The following is a 23,136-nucleotide window of genomic DNA, read 5'->3' on the forward strand; positions in this document are numbered from 1 at the left end:
GTAGCTGGTAGGGTATCTTAACTTCGGGTGATTGATAGTGGGTTTAGTCATTGTGTGATAGTGTTTGTTGGTCTCTGTGGGTGTTTGCAGTGGTGTAGTGCAGACCCCCGCAACCCCCAAGCTCCAGGGGGTCACCTCAGCAGGAGTACTCTGCCTGAAGAGCTCCCAATTGAGTCTGGAGGGGGCCCCTACACATACTTTGCAGGGGGACCCCCTCAAGTTTCGTTACACCACTGATGACTTATGCCACACTGTAATTGGTCTGGTGTATGAAATTGCATGGTATTTTTCTCTATTTAGTTTGCTGTGTATCTAAAAAAAAACGATAAATGAAGCGTTAAAAAAATGACATGAAAAATGTATAAGCTGTCCAGTTTAATTGCACCACTAACACATATTCTCATACATTTAATTAAATATAACCTGTCACTTCCAGTTGACAACTTTCTGTAAATACTCTTTTGTCCTCTTTATCAGTGTTTTGAAGATACTCATGGGAAGTGAAGCTGTAAATACTTTCTGAGACATCTAAAAACCCAGGCATTTCCTGCCACAAAATGCTTGTCTGTGTATTCACTCGACTGGATTTGATGGTTCTTTAATTGGCCAACAGAGGGAGCTCCTCGCCTGCTGATGAAATCCACTGAGCACATTGAATGAAATGGAGGAGGGTTTCCTGTTCCAGATCAGCTGTGGCAGAGACAGTACAAGCAGCAGATGCTGACATCACTTCCGGCCTCTCCCTGTGTGTCCAGCCTGTTGCAGAGGAGGAAGGACGCCCTGTCTCTCTGTGCAGTTATCTTCATCTTCAGAACCTCACAGCCCCCCCCCCCCGCCACCTCTACCAGACCCCACATCTGCACCTGCCCCACCCCAGCCATAGGAGGAGGAGAGAGCCTGGAAATGTCTGCACAGGTTTCTGCTCAGGTAGGAGATTGTCAGCACCTTGTGCTGTGTTTGTTTAAATAGACTGAATAATCCTGGAGGAAATCTCCTTCAGGAGCCGGGCTCTTCTATCCGGGGACCTCTGGGGCCCTTCCGTCCGGCCCTGGGGATGTTTGTGGTCATCATTTGTTTTAAAGAGAGGATCTGTGCACTGCTCTGCCATAGCTGCCAAGGTTTCAGATGACTATGTGTGGCATTTTCATAATTGCAGTGTAATTATGAGTGACATTTAATGACTATGAGTGACACTTTCTCACGAGCAAATTAAACATATAGGAAAACATATAAATAATAGAATTTACATCCATTTGAGCAGCAAGAAACTCTAAGAAGTCACTGAATTCATCTAAAATTATTTCATGCATTCATTCACTCTTTGTGGATGTAACAGGTTAACCCACACCGCTACACGCATTGCTTTTTTGTGCGTTTCAAATGAGTGAAATATAAATTAGGAAAACTATGCCTCCGACTCATTTTGCTGTAAACTAATTGGAATTGCGGCCTACTACTATTAAAACACATGCCAGCAGCGAACTTCAGTACAGAGTCAGAGACTTAGTGCGCGACCCCCCAGGCTGCCAGTTCACAAGTGCCCGTGGAGTGTGTCTGCCCATCGGAGCGCTTCACTCGTGACCTTGCAGTGGTGCTTGTGCTGAGGCCCCGGCTCAGGGCTGCTGTAAGTCCACCTGCATGAGAGTCTGCTGGCTGCAGACATGAAGTTATCCAAGTTGTCACTCTGATATCTGGCGCTAGGATGCAGCAGACCGACTGCTCTCTTGACCTGACCAGGGCAGGCTCGAGCACACCAGGAAAGAGTACATTCACTGCTGATGCCTGCTGCAAAGCTAGTGGGCTTTTGTTGAGGGGCTGGAATGTCTGCCTCGTGGCAATTCTAAATAATCGTGCAGCGTAGTCACGGGACAGGCCCGCCTTGCCAGAACATATCGACAGGCAGGCCTGATTTTGGGTGAGCAAGTGACGAAAGGAAGTGAGCTCACTGTGGGTGTGCCCTTGCACCCCCCATTAAAGGGTTAAAAACAGAGTGAATGAGTTCTTGAAGAGAGACTGAATTAGTGGTGCCGCATTTTAACCAGCCATGTTGGTAGTGACCGTCCCCTAAAGTGTTCTGGCAGCAGTAGTTGAATTGCGTAAAACTGATTTCAATTTCAGTTTTAGTTTGGAGCAACAATAGCTCATTTTCATATAGATCTAATCTTACCTGATATGATACCGGCCACCAGGATAAAGTCGAGCACTTGGCAATTAGTTGTAACCAGAAAAATTTCATAGCAACAGCATTTTATGTAGTGCTGAAATACCATACATTTTCGTTTCTAAACGGTATTCTTCTACTCAATGGGTTAACCTTGGAAGGATGAAAGGCTGAGTAGGCCCTACCGAAGTTTACACCCGTAGTCCGCAGATGGTACACTCACCCCAGCAGCAAACATGTACTTGTCTGAGCCTCTTGACAGCATCTGGCAATGAAATTATTCATTAAACTATGTAACCTCCAGGAATAGGCAGCAAAGAGAGTGGGCAATTACCTGAAGTGGATGGTTACTGTGGGCCTTCAGGTGTTCTTACGGCTGCTGCGCACAACCAGCTTTTCCCCACTGTTATCGAGTCTGTATAATAAAATCTATGATAACAAGCAGCTTGCCAGACGTCTGGTCCCGCTTCACTATGTCCAGCTACACATCATAAGCAACGGCCCCAGGCCACTCACTGACACTCTCAGCAGAGACGCCAGGCATTGCATGGGGATGCGGAAAAGATGCACCTCTACGTTGTCAGGCAATGGCTGGAATGTTGCGCGGGAGAAGGATATGTAGACATATTGTGTGTGCTGTTGTTTTGAAATCAGAACAGTATTTAACTCATACGAACATTAGAGGACACCCTCCCACACACGACACACTTTACAGATTCAGTCAGGTGCGACATACCATTTCAAGGCAGCGCACGATGGAACAGACTACACTTTACACATAGATACAGATATGTTCCGAGAAGATGTGTTTTTTCTTTTAGGACGTAGTACCCAGCCAAAGAAATGAGGGCGGAGGTGAGGGGTCGCCATTATACCTAATTGTGGAACTGTGGGCACTGCAGACCTTTATCACGCTTTGACACAGTGCCCATATTTTTGCCAAAAATATGATAACTTTCAAAATTGGCAGCCTCTAGTTAATTTTGCAAAGGTGCAAACCGAACTGTAACATTTACACCTCTAGTTAATTTTGCAATGTGCAAGCCGAAAATTTACACCAACGCAACTGTCAAAAATACTTAGCAATTAAAATCGACATTTACCCACCTATCTGCGGGCAGGCACCTTGGAAAGTTGCGGACAGCACCCGACGGCGGCCGGGCCCTGGCAGGTGTGAGCATCAGGCAGCGCTTCAAGCTTCATAACTGGGGCGGTGCCCGCCAATCCAGCCCGAGCCGCGACCCACTTCCTCTGAAAAGAAAACTCCCCGCCTTTAGTGGCAGGACGTGACGCCACCCCCTACCCCCACGGCGCAAGATGTCTAATTACACTGGGCACTACTGTGACGTCAGGCTGTAAGAACCACACCACGGGAAATATTGACAATGAAACATTGTTGCACATCAGACAGTGAGCCAGCAGCCTTAACTGCAAGACTCAAGCTTGCATGGGAACTGCACGCCAGCTACCGGCGGCGCTCTGCCAGCTGCCAAGTCACTATGTGATATAGTTTAGGTAGAGCTTCAGTGAGGCTGCTGAAGCACTATGCGAATGCGTGACAATGCATTTCAGTGCGGTGATGCGGATCACCACCTTGCAATGCGTTAGCGTCACGTCGGAAGCGTGATACCTGACTGGACTGCACTGCATCTTACTGCACTGTGAGAAATATGTGCACACCCTTATCTTACTGCACTATGAGGAATCTGTGCACGCTGCACTGCATCTTAATGCACTGTGACAGATCTGAGCACACTGCACTTTACAGCACTATAAGGAATCTGTGACACTACAATGCATCTTACTGTACTGATGAATTTGTGCCACTGCACTGCATCTTACTGCACTGTGAAAAATGTGTTCACATTGCACTGCATCTTAGCGCTCTATGAGAAATCTGTGCACACTCTTTGCTCGGCTCTCGCTGTTCGTTTGTTGACTTGCCCCCTGTGACTGAATGCTTCAATCTCTGACCCAAAGAGAACCTCATTTAGTTTGTGAACAACTGAAGGAAAAAAAGAAAATTTGGGTTTTCCCCACACTGGGTTTGGTCCGTGTGAAGGTCATCTTCTTCAGATAGCAACCGTTGTGTCCTCTCTGGTTAATTACTTGATGTCTTCAATACTACGTGGAATACACATCCAGTCTCCTGTAATCCCATACTCTTTACCAAGAGACTAAAAACGGCCAAAGTGTTCCCCAGTCACAGTGAGAGTGGATAGTTCCCCTTCTAGCAATGCTATGATGTGACTGGCTGTGATGGCAGCAGATTATTCGTCTGGGTACCACTGTGTTCGTTTGCACCCCTAAGGGGAATGCTGCTGGCTGATGGTGGGGAGGGCAGGTATGTGTCTGTCTGTCTGGCTGTCTGGCTGTTTGCTGTTACATGCTGGTTGTCCTGTGTCCCTGATGTGCCTGACAACCTGACCATTTCTATTGCTTTGGCTCCCCTACCTGATACTGGAAGTAGGTGGGGAATGCAGGGGGGGTGATCTTGAAATCCCTTTCATTGTTGGAGCAGTTTTCCTCTGAGCTCAGTGAAATCCAGCTTCCTTTTTTCAGACAATTTGAGCTCTGTGACTTTATCAGTCAAACGCCAATTAAGTAGAAGGTGACCTAGAGCAGCTCTGACTCACCTGATCTTTGAACTGCTCAGCCAGGAAAGGAGCAACATCTGACTGGAAGAAAGCTCTGGAAGATCTGCATGAGGCACCTCCTGCCTGGAGGTGGCTTCAAACCGGTGAGCCACCAAAACCACAGGCTCCTTCCAGCCCAGCTGGCCTCAGAGCAACAACAAGCATCATCCAGGGCAATGGTGCTGTAGAAACACATTTTCTGTCTGTCGTTCTGTGACCACAGGTGTCATGGCACCTACCGTCGTGAAAAACAGCTATCCCAACGCCGCAGCCCTAACCCTGCACAGATGGATCACCGACAGCGCCAACACCTTAGCCCCCTCAAGAAAAACAACACCCACGCCAAGAAAGCGAGATGGATTACCACCGAACTTTGAGAGTCCAGACGCACCTGCCTCCACCTCGAAAAGGACTGGTACACCAAATCCACAGAAGCCCACAACAACTTCAGAGACACCACCAAAGTCCACCACCAACTCATCGGAAAAATGAGGAAAAAAGCACTTTAAGACAGAATTTCCACCCACGCACACAACAGCAAAGATCTCTTCAACATCATCAAGGAGTACGTCCAACCTACCAACGAGTCCACCGACATCCCACCCTCATAAGACCTCTGCGACAAACTCAGCACCTTTTCCCCCACAAAATCAAGAGCATCTACGACAACTTTGATGAAGACAACCAACACACTGAACCCTCACCAACCCCCCCCCGACACCATGAAGCCAACGATCGACAACTGGACAGCCCTCGCCACCGAAGACACACTGAAGACGATGAACTCAATCCACTCCGGGTATCATATGGACCCCTGCCCCACCACATTTTTAACAGAGCCGGGGAACTGCATCGTTCCCCGATGACTGGAAACACGCCGAGATTAACTCCCTCCTCAAGAATCCCTCGGCAGACCCCACCGACCTCAAAAACTACAGACCCATCTCCCTGCTCCCCTACCCAGCGAAAGTCATCGAGAAAGCCATCAAAAGCCAACTCGGTACATTCATCGAAGAGCACAACATCCTCAACTCCTCGCAGTCCAGCTTCATAAAAAAACACAGCATGGAAACCGCCCTCCTCGCCGCAACAGACGATATCCGTACTCTACTGGACAAAGAAGAAACAGCAGCCCTCATCCTCCTTGACACAGTCTCTCACCGAACCCTAATACACAGACTCCACAATGCAGGGATTCAAGACAAGGCCCTCGACTGGATCCGCTCCTTCCTCTCTGGCAGAACGCAGCGGGTCAGACTCCCCCCTTTCCTCTCGGACCCTACACCAACCACCCGCATTGTCCCCCAGGGGTCATCCCTCAGCCCTACACTTTTTAACGTCTACATGGCTCTGCTCGCCCCCATCGTCAGAACCTACGGACTCAACATTGTGTCATACGCAGTCGACACCCAACTCTTCCTCTCCCTATCCAATGAACCCAACACCGCCAGGCACAATTTTCAAGAAGGCATGGAAGCAGTTGCCAAATGTATGAAAAAAAGCTGCCTTCAACTAAACACTAACAAAACAGAAGTACTCATATTGGGCCCATGCCCCGCTGCCTGGAACAACACCTTGTCGCCGCTTCCCTCGTGAGTCCGCCCACCCCCACGGACCACTCATGCAACCTGGGAATCATCCTGGACTCCAAACTAAAAATGGACCGCCAGATCAACGCCGTCTCATCCTCCTGCTTCCACAACCCCTGCCTCCTATGCAAGACCTTCAAATGGATACCCCTCGAACACAGAAAGACCGTCACTCACACCCTGGTCACCAGCAGACTCAACTACGGCAACACACTCTACGCCGGAATAAACAAAACCTCACACGCAAGCTACAGACCATCAAGATCGCCGCCGCAAGACTGGTCCTCAACCTGCCAAGACACTGCCACATCTCCCAGCATCTGCGCACACTCCACTGGCGCCCCATTAAAGCTGGAGTCACCTTCAAGATGCTCACTCAGGCTCACAAGGCCCTGCACAACACCGACCAGCATACCTGAACAGCCGACTCAAATTCCACACACCCCAAATGACCCTACGATCAGCCCAGCTCTCCTAGGCCGCAGTCCCCTGCACCAGAAAGACCAGATCAGGTGGCTGCTCCTTCTCCTTCCTTGCGGCCAGAGCCAGGAACGCCCTTCCTTTCCACCTCAGACAGACATCTCTTCCCATCTTCACAAGAAACCTCAAAACCTGGCTCATCGACAGACCCCCTCCTTGATGGACTGAAAACTGCGAAATCCCCCTCCCCCCGTGCCTTGAGACCCTCACTGGTGAGTAGTAGCGCTTAACAAACGTGTGATTGATTGATTGAATGATGGCACTCGGGAACCAAGAGCATACTGATAGATCTGAAACAGACAGACAAAGCACAAGCCATCAGGACTGCATGGTAGCAGAATAAGACATTGTCACAGATCTTCTGAAACAATTATGATTTTACAGTGGGAAGGAATGAATTGAGTGGCCAAAGATAGCTGAATTTGGATGTGCTGCCTAAGTTCACCGAAGGTCTTCTGCTCACATCTAGCCCGCTGGGAGGAAAGCATGTTACTCAGGACCCGGGTGCTGGATTGCAGAAGCGACATATGAGTGTGGGGCACCAACACGTCAGCCAATGAGGTTGAACTGCCTTTGCACTCTGTAAAGGACCTGATGAGTAAGACAGAGAATTTTAAAGTTTTTTTGCCTTTAAGCCATTGAAGAAACATGATATTTCGGCATCGCTAATTCTAGCATTATTGGTATATTGTGACTACACTGTAGTCTTACCAACGTAGTTTCCATCAAGCTGTGGTAGAAAAGAAAGGCTCTTACCCCCTCCACTTGTTTAGGGCTGTGGTGCAATGGTAATATCATATTATGATCCACGGTTGTAAAATGCAAGAAGAGCAAACCTTTTTAATTTAAGGATGGAAAGTTAAATGTGGTGACCAGGTTATTAATCTTTTCAGCTACATCCGGCATGGGCTAGTGGTCCAACTTCCTAGCTGATGTTGTTACACCAACGACAAGAACTTCCGTTTTTATCTCTGTTCATCTGAATGCATTTAGTAGTCATCAGGACATGAATGACCGTCAAGCAGACCCCCAGATGACTGATGGAATTGTCAAAATCCTGGTCCAGCATCAGGGAGAGCTGTGTGTCATCGGCATAGGCTCACACTTTAAACCAAAGGAGTGGACTAACCCCTCAGTTCTGCCACAAACAGATTAAAGAGAAAGGGGGAGGTAGCATAGCCCTTGAGTTGCTCAGTTATATAGCTGAGCAGAAGAGGAACGTTCTGACAACCCCCACACTGTTAGGAGCAGAATGATTGGAAGGCCTATTCTGCCTGCAATGCCTTCCATCGAGGGATATTCGACCAAAAGCAAGTGTTTGACAGTCTCTAAAGCAGTTTAGAGACTGGACTCAGTCCTTAAGCTTCCTGCACCACTAAAAACAGCGGCTGCAACTGGAAGCTTTCAAGACACGGCAGCAGATTCCTATTCCAGTGGAATCTATAGCGGGCACTTACTCAGCACTGCCTTTATCTCAAATTGAGTACCTTGCAGCTACCAGACCAGTTGCGGGCTTAATTAGTCTAACTCCACTCTATGTCTTGATACCAAGCACTGGGCCTTGATAAACTGAACACAGAGTGCCCAATCTGTAAAAAAAAAAAGTGTAAAATCATCTAGTAAACATTTATCCCATTTTGGTGACATGCCATTTTCCCAGTGTGTATTGTTATTTCCCCAGTTTCCTTTTGAGACACCCTTGCACAAATCACAATGTTTGGTGGGTGATCCATTTGCCTTCCCACCATCGTAAGAGAGTTACCCCAGCATTCTGCTAAAGTTAAATGTAATGTTTTCAAAGTTGTGAAAAGTTCAAATTGGAGTTCTACACATACAAACTGACAAAGCAGACCAGGTGTGTGTAATTCTGTGCATACAGGACTGGAAATTATACAGTGTCAAAAAATGTACACCTAGCAGGTATTTTTTTGTGAGTCGCTGTCGGGTATCAGCCGATCAATTAACGACTTTCTGACTGGACACTGGGATGCTTGGTGCCATAAAACTAATTTTGGTGGGTCCTTTTGTGTCTTAAATGTTTTTGTGGGAAAGGAGGGATTTTAAAAAATGTTTATAACTTGAAACACAGTAGCAAGGACTCGGGCTCAATAAGTTGTCCAGTTTCTATTTGGTACCAATTTGCTATTGACTAGAAACGTGGGAAGAGCCACTGAGTCCTAAAGACGTCTGAGAACATCCAAGCGATATCCCCAAGGTTATCATTGGACAGGTGTCTCAATGTTATTTGAGGACCCAATTTGTGCTCCTAAACACAGTAAATGTTTTTGACTTTGTATCTCCCCTAGAGGGTCTCGGGCACCCTCTGTATATTTTTTGCTGCTCCTTTTTAGGTTTTGCCTAGCGAAAGCTGCGCTCTGCGCAGCTTTTTCGCGCAGGCGAAATCCTGTTGAGAACTGTAGGGTGCTTTGGGTCGGCCCTCGTCATTGATTGGCTGGCTCCGTAAACGGAGCCTTGCCATTGGACGAGGGGCCTGTCCGTCAATGCCGGACCAGACACGGGGGCGTTCCTGACATTCTTTCCCTTTTGCCGACGTCACGCGACGCCGGGAACGCCCCCGAGTCTGGTCCGGCATTGCCGGCACTACTGCGTCTCTTCTCCCCCGTTTCCCGCCCCGTGACTGGCCGGCCGGCCAATCCTAGCGCGGCCGGCCGGAAGTGCCCGCCCCCCGCAGCCCGGGGGAAGAAGGAAGACGGCAAGCAGTATGGCGGCGCCCGCGGGGCTCCCGTGGCCTGGAGGGAACCGCCGCCGTCGACGTTGCCGGTCTCCCATGCCGAAGAGGGAGACCGGAGAAGTGCCAGAGAGATTTTCGACGTTGCCGGTCTCCCATGCCGAAGAGGGAGACCGGAGAAGTGCCGCCGTCGCAAGGTGCAGGTGAGTCGATTTGTTTTTTTGTTTTTTTTTTCCCCTCCTCTCTTCCCCTGCCTTCCTGCCCCAACCTCTCTCCCCCTGTCTCCTACCTTCACTCGTCATGTCCTCCCCGCCTTCCTCGTCTCCGGCCGGGCTCCCGGCTGCTGCTCTGGAGGCCTGAGAGGTGGAGCCCTGTCCGGGGAGTTCCCTGCACCGGCATGTACGTGCAGACACGAGCCGGGCCTCGGGGGTCTGCTGGTCTCCGTTTCCGAAAGGGCTCGTGCTGACGAGAAGAGCACGTGGCTTCCTTGAAGCATATTGCATGTTTCACTATTGCTTCATTCAAGACATTCCAAACCCAGTTCTGACACAGTCCGTTGTCTTTGATTTTTGCCTGGTGAACAAGAAGGTTTCTGACAGGAAACGGCAGATGTGCAAGGTGCCGCGTGTACACTGAACACTTACAACACAGATGCGTACATCAGGGGGCGAGTCGTGCTGCCGGGGTCGAGGGGCACAGAGGAGTCGACTCAAACAGTACCCGACCTCGAGCGGAAGATAACTCGGGAAAGCCGACTGACCACAACAGGCTCCGAGTGCTGCGAGGGTGAAGCCGACGAGAAGGGGGTTGAGTGCTAGGCAGAGGCAGTGCTGCATGCACCGGGGGCTTGGCTTGTAGGGCAACATCAACCTACGCCCCCAGATGAAGGGACCGGTGAATTGCAGGGGGTTGCCCCTCCACCCCCCCTCCTCATAAATGATGTTGGGTTTGAACTAACAACTTTATTCGTACCAATCCAATGCAACATTAAGAATTCAGGTGATTAAAAAAACTCTCATTGTTATCCCGTTGCCATTATGCAGTGCAAAAGTCAGCAACACAGGCCAGGCATTCGTTCGGGCCTCTAAGCCCGTATGTGCATCCACCTGTGTTAGTGAGGGTTGGATGTATTCCAGGTATCCATCCACTAGCTCCAGACTATTAGTCAGATTTGTCATACATTTATTTATTTATCTCATTCTTCCATTGTGTACCGAAAGTAATCCTTTTCATTGTTTTGCGCTGCAGCAGGCTTTTCTTTTATTGCTTCGGCCAGTACTCAAGTGCTGCTGGTGTCAAGCCTGTGGCACTGCCTGTGCTTGTTTACGTTCTGTGAGTTTTCCAATTATTTCATGTCTCAGAAAGTGCCCTTATTTTCTCTGTAAATGTTGTGTGCAAATCTCTCTAGCCTATGCAGATAGCAGGTCTGACTTCCAAGTGCGGAAGCTGGTTTGATATTGTTTATTACCCCGATTAGTCCTCTTCCCTCCCTCCTTCCCTGGTTGCACAATTTAGCCACCAGCTTGGTAACAACACAGGAGCCGGCGAGGGGAGAAGAGTTTTTTTTTTAACTATAAAAAACAGTAAAAATAAAAGAAATACGTGCATGCTACGCCTGTTGGAGCGGGACATAGGCACATTATCTTTATTGCATATTATGTCCATGCTTGTAGCTCCTCCGCTTTTCTTTTTCTTCCTGACCCATCGATCTGTACTCCAGCGTTTCCCTCTTCTTTTCCCCTTTACTCCTTCCGCTGCTGTACCATTGTTCCATGCCTTCCCCTCTTTCCCCCGCCCCACTTCCTTCTTCTGCATTCACCACCCCTTGTTCTGTTGCCCTCCCTTCCTTCATTATCTCTCTACTCTATCCTCCCATCACCCCCACTTCTGGTCCCACTCACTCCTCTCACGCCCTCATACTCTTCTGCATCTCCCACCTTCTCCCTTACCTCCCTACTCTACCCACCTGCAGCTCTCGCTTCTACTGTCACCCACTTACCCTCCCACCTCTTATTCACTGCAGCTTCCAATGTCCTGATCCCCAGTCGCTCCTTTCTCTCTCGCACTCCACCCCTTCCTGCCCCTCTTTAGGCCTTTGCAGATGTATTCCCCCCCCCCCCTTAGCTCCTCCTGCATTCCTTTTCCCTCATCCCCTCTGTTCACCCGTTCTCTACTCTCTCCTTTCGTGCCTCCCTGTTCTGTCACTCACGTTCCCTCCCTCTGCTGCTACCACACTTTCTCCTCTCCAAACACTTTACTCAGACTCTCACTGCCCGCAACACTCCGGGTGTTCTGCCCTCCTCTTTTGTTCCCTCTCTCCGCAATCTTGTTTTTAATGATCAGTTCTGTGGTTCGCTCTGTTTCTGACCGCCGGGTCCGTGTTAACTGTGCCATCCCCTTTTATGTTCGGTGTAAAGTGCTCCCATGCCGCGAGATCAGAGCTGCGAGTGGGAGGTTGCCTGACAGGTGGCAGAGAGGGGACAGACCAAATGTAGTGCTCTAGGGCAGAGTCGGGTAGTTAAACCTGTACTTAGTGCCCAGGGTCATGATTGACCAGGAACACCTGTTGAGTGCCTAGACAAGGTCCCAGGAAGATTCATCTACACTAGCGTTCTCCAAAGTCGGTCCTGGAGGCCCAGATCAATGGCAGATTTTTTTCATATCCCCATTCAGAAAAAATGTAGTTATCTTAAAAATCTGGCATGGATCCGGCCCTCCAGGACCGACTTTGTTAGAACCCTGATCTACATCATTCAGTAACCGTAAATCAGGTATGATGTTTACGATTGACTGTGACATACATTATTAACATACGCAGTTGTTTATAATTATATCATTAACACAAGTTTAGATAATCAATACTATTTGTACTATGCCTGGCTAGAATCCACGTTTGTTTGAATGATTAATGCTGGTTTTCTTACACAGTAATAATAAGCTTAGGTCCCATATTGTCCCTACGATGTGTACAATTCTCACACTAGTTTCTCGTTACCTATTCTTTCCCAAGCACAACCTTGGAAATGTGAGAGAGTCTGATCACACTTTGTACTCTGGCCTGGATATGTGAGACAGTGAACTCATTCCTTTCCTCCCACTACCACCATCTATAAAAGCTGTGGGTTTTAGCAGATCGGAAGCCAGGGAGCACAGTGGCAGATCAGTGAGTGTCCTGTCCATGAACTGGAAAACAATTACTAACACTTGAGCTTTGTTCTCTACAGCTAGGTTGAGAAAATGTGTGAGGGTTTGAACTCAAACTGTGAGTTAGTATGCAGAGGCTCGGTGAGACCCATGTCTGCTTGTGCCTCCGTTTTCGTGCCCCTGTTGCCTGCTTGTGCCTCTGTGTGCCCCTGTTGCCTGCTTGTGCCTCTGTGTGCCCCTGTTGCCTGCTTGTGCCTCCGTGTCCCCCTGTTGCCTGCTTGTGCTGTGTGGGTGTGTGTGGAGGGCTCTGTGTGGCTGTGTGTGTAGGAAGCTTTGTGTGGCTGTGTGTGTGGGGGGCTCTGTGTAGCTGTGTGTGTGGGGGGCTCTGTGTGTGTGGGGGGCTCTAAGTGGCTGTGTGTGAGGGGCTCTGTGTGGGGGTGTGTGTGGGGGGGCTCTGTGTGTGTTTGTGTGTCATTTGCGATAGATAAAGCTAGTGGCATTGTAAATGACAATGCCATTTATTTATGTTAAAAAAAACATAAATAAAAATAATGTCAAGAGCAATGCCAATAGCTCTAACTTTAACAAAGGCAAAACCATTGCATTGTAAATGCTTGTTGTATCTATTGGTGACAGTCAAATTCTTCTTTCACATTGTAGCTGTGGTTGGACATTGGCCTTATTGCGTGTGATTTACTATGTTGTGCTGTGCTGGGTGTCTTCAGCTGTTCTGGTCAGGACGTCTTCCTGCTCAGGACTTCTTCCTACTCCTGTTCATTACACTGCACTTGGTTCCTTTCCAGGTTTATTTTCACAAAGATGACCTCTGATCCCAGCAGGTCACCGACCAGCCTTTCTTACCATGCTGTAACCTCTTGTCTCGTTGTACTTCTTCTACTGTCCTTTCCAGAGCTTTTTTGTGGTTTGTAACTTTTCAAGCCTCCAGGCTTATTGACTCCATTATACTTTTCATGTGGCCATGAGTTCTACTGTTCTCCAAATACGCAGGTTTCCTGATCATTTCCAGAAGTCTCAATATTCCAACTCTCACCAAATGTCTCAACACATCAAATGACACAATAACGGAAATATTTTATTGCTGCCATTGCTTCTATTTACACCAGCTCTTGACCCGAAGTCACTGCAGGGACATTATTCCAACTCTAGAAAAGGCTATAGTGTCAGCAGGATTTACTACTAGAACTGAAACCTGCCAAACTACATATTGTAAAGTCATATCTAAGCGTACACACTTGACGTTTATAGCTATTGCTGTGAAATGGGTACCACAAAGTCTTAAGCGAGGTTGATCTTCTTAAGGGATCTTTAATCCGTGAGATACAGGACTCGTACTTCAAGATTTTGGACATTTGCAGAGATTCTGTCACAAAATCAATCCAGTCTAATTTAATTAGAAAAACAGTAAGCTTGATCTGTCTGCCCAAGCAACCGTAGATGTATCCATGAGAAGGCGTCTGGTCCTGGTACTTAACCAGGGTCAATCACATCATTTCACCTTGTTTCACGCCCAACCCTCCATTGGCCCTGGTAGACGTGCCGTTAATTTCTATCTCATCTTGGGCATTAGGGCACTTCATATCATCCCCATTGGATAGCCAGCCTGTGCCAACCGGCACTAGAGAGAATCTCCTCATACTCAGGATACTTCCTCCCAACTATAGTCCTGTCAGCACCTGTGTCAGGGTAATGACTATTTGCCAGAATTAGCGCTCCTGAGGTGGAAGCCGGGAGCTAGGGTACTTATTCTGAATTGTAGCTCCAGCTTTTTTAATATCGCCGCATTTTAAAATCACATATTATTTTTCTCTGTGCAACTGCTACACTCTTACTGCATTTATACCTTCTTGGTTGCTCTCCCTTCTTGGGACCTCTGCTATCATTTCTGAGCCGATTTAGGGCTCGATAGGCTGACGGTCCTCTCCCCCCCAGGCTCAGACATCGGGCGCCATCTTGTTTGAGGAGCAGGGCAGCGCTCTAGTGCTACGGCCGATTTTGGGCCCTCGCACTATAAATTGCACGCATAGAAGCAAGACAAGTAATTTGCCAGAATTAGCGCTCCTGAGGTGGAAGCCGGGAGCTAGGGCACTTATTCTGAATTGTAGCTCCAGCTTTTTTAATATCGCCGCATTTTAAAAAACACGTATTGTTTTTCTCTGTGCAACTGCTACACTCTTACTTGACTGCATTTATACCTTCTTGGTTGCTCTCCCCTCTTGGGACCTCTGCTATCATTTCTGAGCCGATTTAGGGCTCGATAGGCTGACGGTCCTCTCCCCCCCAGACGCAGACATCGGGTGCCATCTTGTGTGAGGAGCAGGGCAGTGCTCTAGTGCTACGGCCGATTTTGGGCCCTCGCACTATACATTGCACGCTTAGAAGCAAGGCAAGTAATTTGCCAGAATTAGCGCTCCTGAGACGGAAGCCGGGAGCTAGGGCACTTATTCTGAATTGTAGCTCTAGCTTTTTTTATATCGCCGCATTTTAAAAATCACGTATTATTTTTCTCTGTGCAACTGCTACACTCTTACTTGACTGCATTTATACCTTCTTGGTGGCTCTCCCCTCTTGGGACCTCTGCTATCATTTCTGAGCTGATTTAGGGCTCAATAGGCTGACTGTCCTCTCCCCCCCAGGCGCAGACATCAGGCGCCATCTTGTGTGAGGAGCAGGGCAGTGCTCTAGTGCTACGGCCGATTTGGGGCCCTCGCACTATAAAATGAACGGCATTCCCCATCCGCGCAGCGGGCGAGCGCGCCGTTGGCGCGCCAGAGGCAATCCCGTCTGTGCCCGTCCGTGCCCAGCCGGGCCTTGGGCCAGAACTTATGCCCGTTTCTGCTGACGGTCATATCTGTTACTCACGGAAGGATCTCCTCCTACTGAGACCCCCCAAGAATACGCTCTGTCACTATGTGCATAAGCAGGAAGACACATATACTCATTGTGGTCTCTGTAGCCCACATTCTTGGGGATTAAATCATAATCCTCCAGCTCCCACTCATTTGCGCATGGCCCTAGTGAACTGTAGGACCCTCCCCAAGCACTCTCTGGAGATCAATTTTATGCTACGGGACCACGTGGTTAACCTCTAACTCAGAGGCTGACATTGTCCGTGCACTCCCCCCGTGCACTCCCCCCGGGGTTTTTAATTCATTCTTAGACCAGGCCCTCTGGTAGAGGGGGCGGCCTGGTCATACTGTACAGAGATTATTTCGTCTGTAGAGTAAAGGATGGCAGCATCGCGGAGTCTGAAAGCTGCCACTTCTCCTTTCAATTATCTTCTACCACCTCTTTTATAGGCCTCTTAGTGTATCGCCCTCCAGGGAATTCCAGCCGCTTTGTTACCTCTCTCCTGGAAACAGTTACTGTCCTGGCGTCCTCCGCCCCCAATTTTACCATTCTAGGGGATATCAATCTCCACTTTATTGACCCCCTAGACATGGTGGCGGAGGACCTCCGACTCGATTTTAGAGCATACGAGCTTCGACTAGTTAATAAGGGTACCACACATAATAAAGGCCACCTCCATGACCCGGTTTTTACCAATATTCGGTCAATTCAGGCTAGCCCCCCCTTTCCCCTCCCCAGGTCAGATCATTTTTTGGTCCCTTTCTCCTGGCAGGGCGAGTTCGAAATACCACAAACCCCTAGTACTTGCACTTTTGAGAGGGCTTGGTCTAGGCTCTCAGTCGAAAATTGGACTCGCACACTTGAACATTCCATTCCTCCCCATGATCCGGACCCTGTGGTATTTGATACCAACCTTAAAAACTGGCTCATGAGCTCACTGGACCTAGTCTTGCCAAAAAAAAAGACTCGGAAAAAAGATTGGGAGATTAGGCTCTGCCCCCTGGTATACTCCCGAGCTCAGAATCTTAAGGAAAGGCTGTAAGAAGCTCGAGCGCACCTGGAGGAAAGACTGGAACAATGCAAATAAAGATACATTCCGTGCTGCTATTAGAGCGTATAAAGTCGCCCTCAGAAATGCTAAGACAGTATTCTTTGACGAAAGAATTAAAAGTTCTTCTAATTCTACCAGAGAAACCTATCAGATTGTCAAAGAAGTACTGAAGGTCCCTGATTCCCAATTGTCTCAAGACACGTCAGGAGCCAAAGGTAATGAACTTGCCAACTATTTCGACTCAAAAATTAAAAACATCTTAACTACCCTGCCTCAACCGGACAGCCATGCAAATGCCGGTAGCCTGCTCCCTGCCTTGGGCCCTCAGCTCAATGCTTTCAAACCAGTCTCAGTTGAGGAATTTCTTAAAGTCCTAGCCGTTATGAAAGGCGGTTCCCCTAGTGACCCGGTCCCTATGCGGTTTCTCAAACAGATTGCCACTACCATTGCTTCACCGGCAACTGAGCTTATTAACACATCACTTTCCCAGGGCATTGTTCCGCCCAGCTGGAAAGAAACCGCATCTTGACCCACTGGAGATGGCAAATTTTAGGCCAATTTCACTACTCCCAGGACTCAGTAAGATCACAGAAAGACTGGTGAATGACCAACTCTCCCACTTTCTGGAGTCTAATGAGCTACTGCGGAGCTCTCAAACTGGATTCCGCCCAGGCCAGGGCACGGATACGGCCCTCCTCTCTGTCATCGAGGAGGCAAGGTGCATCTTGGATTCGGGAGGATCAGTGGCAATGATCCTCCTGGATCTGAGTGCAGCCTTTGATACGGTTAATCACCGTGTCCTTATCCAGCACCTGGCTGAGGTGGGAGTAAGGGGGTCCGCCCTGGCATGGTTAACATCATATCTGAATAATCGCACCTTTCAAGTTTGGAAAGGCAATTCACGATCTGCCTCAATCCCCCTCCAGTGTGGCGTGCCGCAGGGCTCGTCTTTAAGCCCCACATTGTTTAATGTGTAGATGGCCCCCCTGGAGGATGTGGTTGTCCCGTTTGGGATCAAAATTGTAAGTTACGCAGACGACACCCAACTGGTCGTCTCACTCTCCCAACTTGATCTATGCCCGGACAGTCTTTGTTCATGCTTGACGAAAATACATGCCTGGATGTGTGATTCGTCCCTCAAACTGAACGGGTCGAAAACCGAAATCATGTTACTAGGTCACAAGGTGACCTCAATACCCACCACCATCTGGCCTGCTTGTCTGGGGGATCTTCCCAGCCCCAAAAAAGAAATTAAAAGCTTAGGGGTCTGGTTGGAACAGGATCTCTTGTTCAAAACACAAGCAAAAAAAAACGGCAGGAATCTGTTCTGGCCTTCTTCGGTCTGCCCGGAAAGTCCTCCCCCTCCTCCCGCAGCATGCTAGGAAGCTGCTAGTACAAGGACTGGGTTTGTCCAGATTAGATTATAGCAACGCTATTTTTTTGGGGACCCCTGAAGCCACAATTAATAAACTACAACAGACTCAAAATGCTGCAGCTAGGCTATTGATGGGTACCTCAGCTAGGACGTCAGCAAAACCAGCACTCAAATCGCTCCACTGGCTCCCAATACGTGAAAGGATTAAGTTGAAATCTTTATGTATCGCCCATAAACTTCTTCAAGGTAAGGACCCTCTGTTATGAAGAGTCTAGTTACGCCCTACAAGGCTAATAGGCCCTTGCGCTCCGATAACGAGTGCCTGACGAGAGTGCCAAGATTTAAAAAGGCACGCACAGGAGGCCGCCGCTTCTCCGTGAATGCAGCCTCACTGTGGAACTCCCTCCCCTCGAAACTGCGTGCGGAATCCTGCCATTCGCGTTTCCGGAAGCTCCTGAAAACCATCCTTTTCCCCAAGTGACCTTCTGTTTTCCTTTCTCCCTCTCAAGCCTGATTCTAGTGCAGCGCTGGGATGCCTCCAGGTAACCATGCGCATTATAAAACCGGTTACATTACATTACATTACATGACTTGGAGGGTAGCTAAGAACAGAGACCCAATGATATTTGAACGGATGCACCTTGGAACGTCTGTGTCCCCTTTGAAAATGGTGATTGCTGCTAGATTGAGTCCAACAGGGGGTCTTTACCCAAGTCAACACACTCAGTATAATGGGTGCTGCTGAGACACATCTGTTGCCTGATAGTTCTTTACTGAATGCCCCCTCAGTGTGACCCCTGTAGCAAGTTATCCCTTTTAGCTTGAAAGAATGTTCTTTTATTTTTGTACTGACTTGAAATCCAATTCCTTCTTTGACTGTCTCATACCCCGGGGAATGTTATACTGTTCATACGAATAAAGTCAGACTGAGTATTCTGGGCAACATAAATGTCAGAATATGGTAATTTGGTTCACACGAGTCATCAGGAATTTTGGGCCTGGTTCCTAACTTACTCACAGTGCCCCATCTGAATGCCCTAAACTTACTAGGATACCAGATGATTAAGAGTTTTATGACCCCAGCTGCCTGCACTCACTCCAAAGAGACCTCGGGTAAATGGTGAGAAGAAAGGGTAGGTTTTTTCGCATCCAAAATCCAAAGTATTCAGGTAAGCCTAGGAATAGGCAGAATACCGGCTACTGAAATTCCAAATATGAAGTTATCTGTACGCAACCCAAAACTGAGCTCCTGCGAAGCCTTCTCTTTGGAGGGATCTCTTACTGCTCTTACATCTTTAAAGTCATGCTCCCCGGTTGACTCAAGCCCCCTTAAACTACTAGCGGCACGGGCTGATATCATTAATCCATTGGTCAATAAGATTCTTGAATCAACTCTAGGAACAGCCACGGTTCTTAGAGTCTGGAAACAGGCAATGATTCTATGTGAGTTTGAGCTATTGGCACTGTAAATAACAATGTCTTTTATTTATGTTTTGGGTTTTGTAACCTAAATAAAAGGCATTGTCATTTACAATACTAATAGCTAAAGCTCTAGCAAATGCGAGACCTATTGCATTGCTATAAAGGGCCTTTTCGACCGCTTGTTAGATTATAAATATCAGAGGATGGGACCGACCTGTGACGTCTTCAAAAAAAGTGATAAATAGTGCAGTGAAGAAGATGTGTAAGTGTTGTAAATTACACAGACACAAAGTGTGAAGTGAGAGTTACATATGATCTGAGCTATAAACACTAACAAGGCGCTCTAACACCTTTCGCTCTTTCCTGCCCTCTCTGTGATTTGAGTGTGCAGTGTGGTATCTCGTATTGTCATTGCTATCTTTGTCCTAATAAAAAACACTCCAGGTGTCGTAGGGCCCTGGCTTCACCTCCTGGTGCAGGGCAGGCTGTGCTTTATGGCAGGCATCGAGGAGGGAGGGATGGTCTCGGCTGCAGCTCCGGCCTCGTATAGTGCCCCTGCTATTACTGGTGAGCGAGAGGCGCTGAAGTAGTGGTATTGGTACTGGTGGTATTACTGGTGGTGGTATTATTGGTACTGGTGGTATTGTTAATTAAACAGGCTTTTGAAAACAATCGGTCAGGTGGCTTTAATATAGATGACATGTAACACAGATGTGCTTTTGTCAGCTTCCCGCACTCAGTATGGAGGGTGGAGCATTTTTTCAAGGTTAAGAAACAGAAAAAGTATATTGTTACATTAAAGGAACACCTCTTGGACTTACTGGGAAAGGCACTGCTGACTCCATATTATTTTAGGACAATAGCACATTTCTATCCTAAAGTTGAACCAAATGCAGGAGATAAGTTCAAGTTCAAGTTCAGGCATTTATAAAGCGCACTACTCACCCAGAGGGTCTCAAGGCGCTAGAGGGAGGGGTTCATTGTTTGTCGAATATCCATGTTTTCAGTTCTTTTCTGAAGGAGGTGTGATTCTGAGTAAGGCGGAGGTGGGTGGGGAGTGAGTTCCAGGTCTTGGCAGCCAGGAAGGAGAAGGATCTGCCACCCATGGTGGTTTTTCGGATGCGCGGGACTGCAGCGAGGGCTTGATTGGATGATCTTAGTTGGCGGGTGGGATAGTAGAAGGACAGTCGGGTGTTGAGGCATTCGGGTCCTAGATTACAAAGGGCCTTGTGTGCGTGGGTAAGAAGGCGGAAAGTAATTCTTTTGTTGACGGGAAGCCAGTGGAGGTTTTTTAAGTGACCGGTGATGTGCTCTTGGCGCGGGATGTCTAATATGAGTCTCGCTGATGCGTTTTGGATGCGCTGGAGCTTTTTCTGCAATTTTGTTGTAATTCCGGCGTAGAGTGTGTTGCCATAGTCCAATCGGCTCGTGACCAGTGCATGGGTGACAGTTTTTCTCGTTTCGAGGGGGATCCAGCGGAAGATCTTTTTGAGAATGCGAAGGACGTTAAAGCAGGAGGACGATACGGCGTTGACTTGTCTGGACATTGAGAGAGAGGAGTCTAGAATGAAGCCAAGGTTACGTGCATGGTCTGTGGGTGAGGGCGCTGATCCCAAAGCGGAAGGCCACCAGGAGTCGTCCCAAGCTGAGGGGGAGGATCCTAGGATGAGCACCTCCGTTTTGTCTGAGTTGAGTTTTAAGCGGCTCTGTTTCATCCATTCGGCTACTTCTTTCATACCTTCGTGAAGGTTGTTTTTGGCGGTGTTGGGGTCTTTGGTGAGGGAAAGGATTAGCTGGGTGTCGTTGGCGTAGGAGATGATGTTGAGGTTGTGTTGACGTGCGATGGAGGTGAGGGGACTCATGTAGACGTTGAAGAGGGCGGGACTGAGTGAGGAGCCTTGAGGTACGCCGCAGATGACTTCGGTGGGCTCTGAGTAGAAAGGGGGGAGTCGGACTCTCTGGGTTCTCCCGGCTAGGAACGAGATGATCCAGTCCAGGGCTTTACCTTGAATGCCGATGTTGTTGAGGCGTTGTATGAGGGTGTTATGACAGACAGTGTCGAAGGCGGCGGAGAGGTCGAGTAGAATGAGGGCCACTGTTTCACCGTTGTCCAGGAGTGCTCGGATGTCGTCGGTCGCCGCAATGAGGGCGGTTTCGGTGCTGTGTTTGGCTCGAAAGCCGTTCTGTGAGGGATCCAGGGAGTTGTTGGATTCAAGGAAGGCTGCGAGTTGGCTATTGACGGCTTTCTCGATGACTTTGGCCGGGAAAGGGAGGAGGGAAATGGGTCGGTAGTTTTTCAGTTCTGAGGGGTCTGCTGTTGGTTTTTTCAGAAGGGCGCTGAGTTCGGCGTGTTTCCATATTTCTGGAAAGGTGGCGGAGTTGAAGGAGCAGTTGATGACGTCGCGGAGATGGGGGGCGATGATGGAGTCAGCTTTGTTGAAGATGTAGTGGGGACAGGGGTCAGAAGGTGAGCCAGAGTGGATTGAGTTCATGAGGCGAATGGTGTCTTCAATGGTGACTGGGTTCCAAGAGTTAAGGTAGTTAGTTGGAAGGGTGGGATCTGAAGGGGGTGGGATGAGTTGTTCATTGGGAGTATTCTTGAAGCTGTTGTGGATGTCGGCAATTTTGTTGTAGAAGAAGGAGGATAACGCATCGCAGAGGTCTTGGGAGTTGGTGATGTCGTTGGATGCTGCGGGAGGGTTGGTGAATTCTTTGACGATATTGAAGAGTTCCTTGCTGGTATGAGAATTGTTGTCGAGACGGTCCTTAAATGCTGATTTCTTGGCGGATCGAATCAGTTGGTGGTGTTTGCGGGTGGCTGTCTTGAGGGAGGTCATGTTGTCTGAGGTTGGTTCCTTTCTCCAATTGTTCTCCAGGGTGCGGCATGTCTTCTTGGATTTTTTAAGGTCATCATTGAACCAGGGAGCCTTCTTGCTGGATGATTTCAGCTGGTGTTTTTTCAGGGGTGCTAGTTCGTCTGCACTGTGGGTAATCCACTGCCTGAGGTTGGTGGCCGCTTGGTCTGGGTCCGTTGCAGGGGTGGGAGTATTTAGGCTGAGTGATGTGAGGAGTTGGTCGGTGGTGATTTTGTTCCATTTTCTTCGGGGAATGGGTTGTGGACGGTTGTGGGTCAGGGTTGTTTTGTAGCTGAAGTGAACACAGCTGTGATCCGTCCAGTGGAGAGCTGTAGTGTGGTCGAAGGAGATGTGTTTGCTGGAGGTGAAAATAGGGTCGAGCGTGTGACCGGCTGTGTGAGTGGGGGTGTTAACAAGTTGTTTGAGTCCGAGATTGGCCATGTTGTCCAGAAGGGTGGTGGTGTTGTTGTCGAGAATGTTGTCAAGGTGGTAGTTGAGGTCTCCTAGAAGAATGTAGTTCTCTGAGGCGAGGGCGTGCGGGGTGACGAAGTCAGTGATGACGTCGCTGAATTGAGATCGGGAGCCTGGGGGTCTGTAAATGAGGGTTCCTCTAAGTGTGGTCCTGGGGTCGGTGTGGATCTGAAAGTGGAGGTGTTCGGCGGATGCAAGATTGTCGTCAGAGCTGGTTGTGATTTTGATGGTGTTTCTATGGACGATGGCGATGCCTCCTCCAGTTTGATCGGTGCGGTCTTTCCGAATGATCTTGTAAGAGTCCGGTATGGCTATGGCGATGTCAGGGGCAGAAGATGCGTTCATCCATGTTTCAGTGAGGAAAGCGATGTCAGGTGACGCGGTGTCGATTAGGT

The 23,136-nt window shown here is 48.6% G+C and overlaps 1 protein-coding gene across 1 annotated transcript in view; it reads left to right on the plus strand.

Annotated features, from left to right (window-relative positions):
• The first annotated feature begins 827 nt into the window (after positions 1–827).
• Positions 828–23,136, plus strand: part of LOC144758876 (uncharacterized) — a 149,361-nt gene continuing 127,052 nt past the window's right edge. The window contains exon 1 of the mRNA XM_078646454.1: positions 828–927. The gene's annotated coding sequence lies outside the window, so the exon portion shown is untranslated. The remainder of the gene's footprint in view (positions 928–23,136) is intronic.

Source organism: Lissotriton helveticus, chromosome 1_1, assembly GCF_964261635.1.
Source record: "Lissotriton helveticus chromosome 1_1, aLisHel1.1, whole genome shotgun sequence".
NCBI lineage: Eukaryota > Metazoa > Chordata > Amphibia > Caudata > Salamandridae > Lissotriton > Lissotriton helveticus.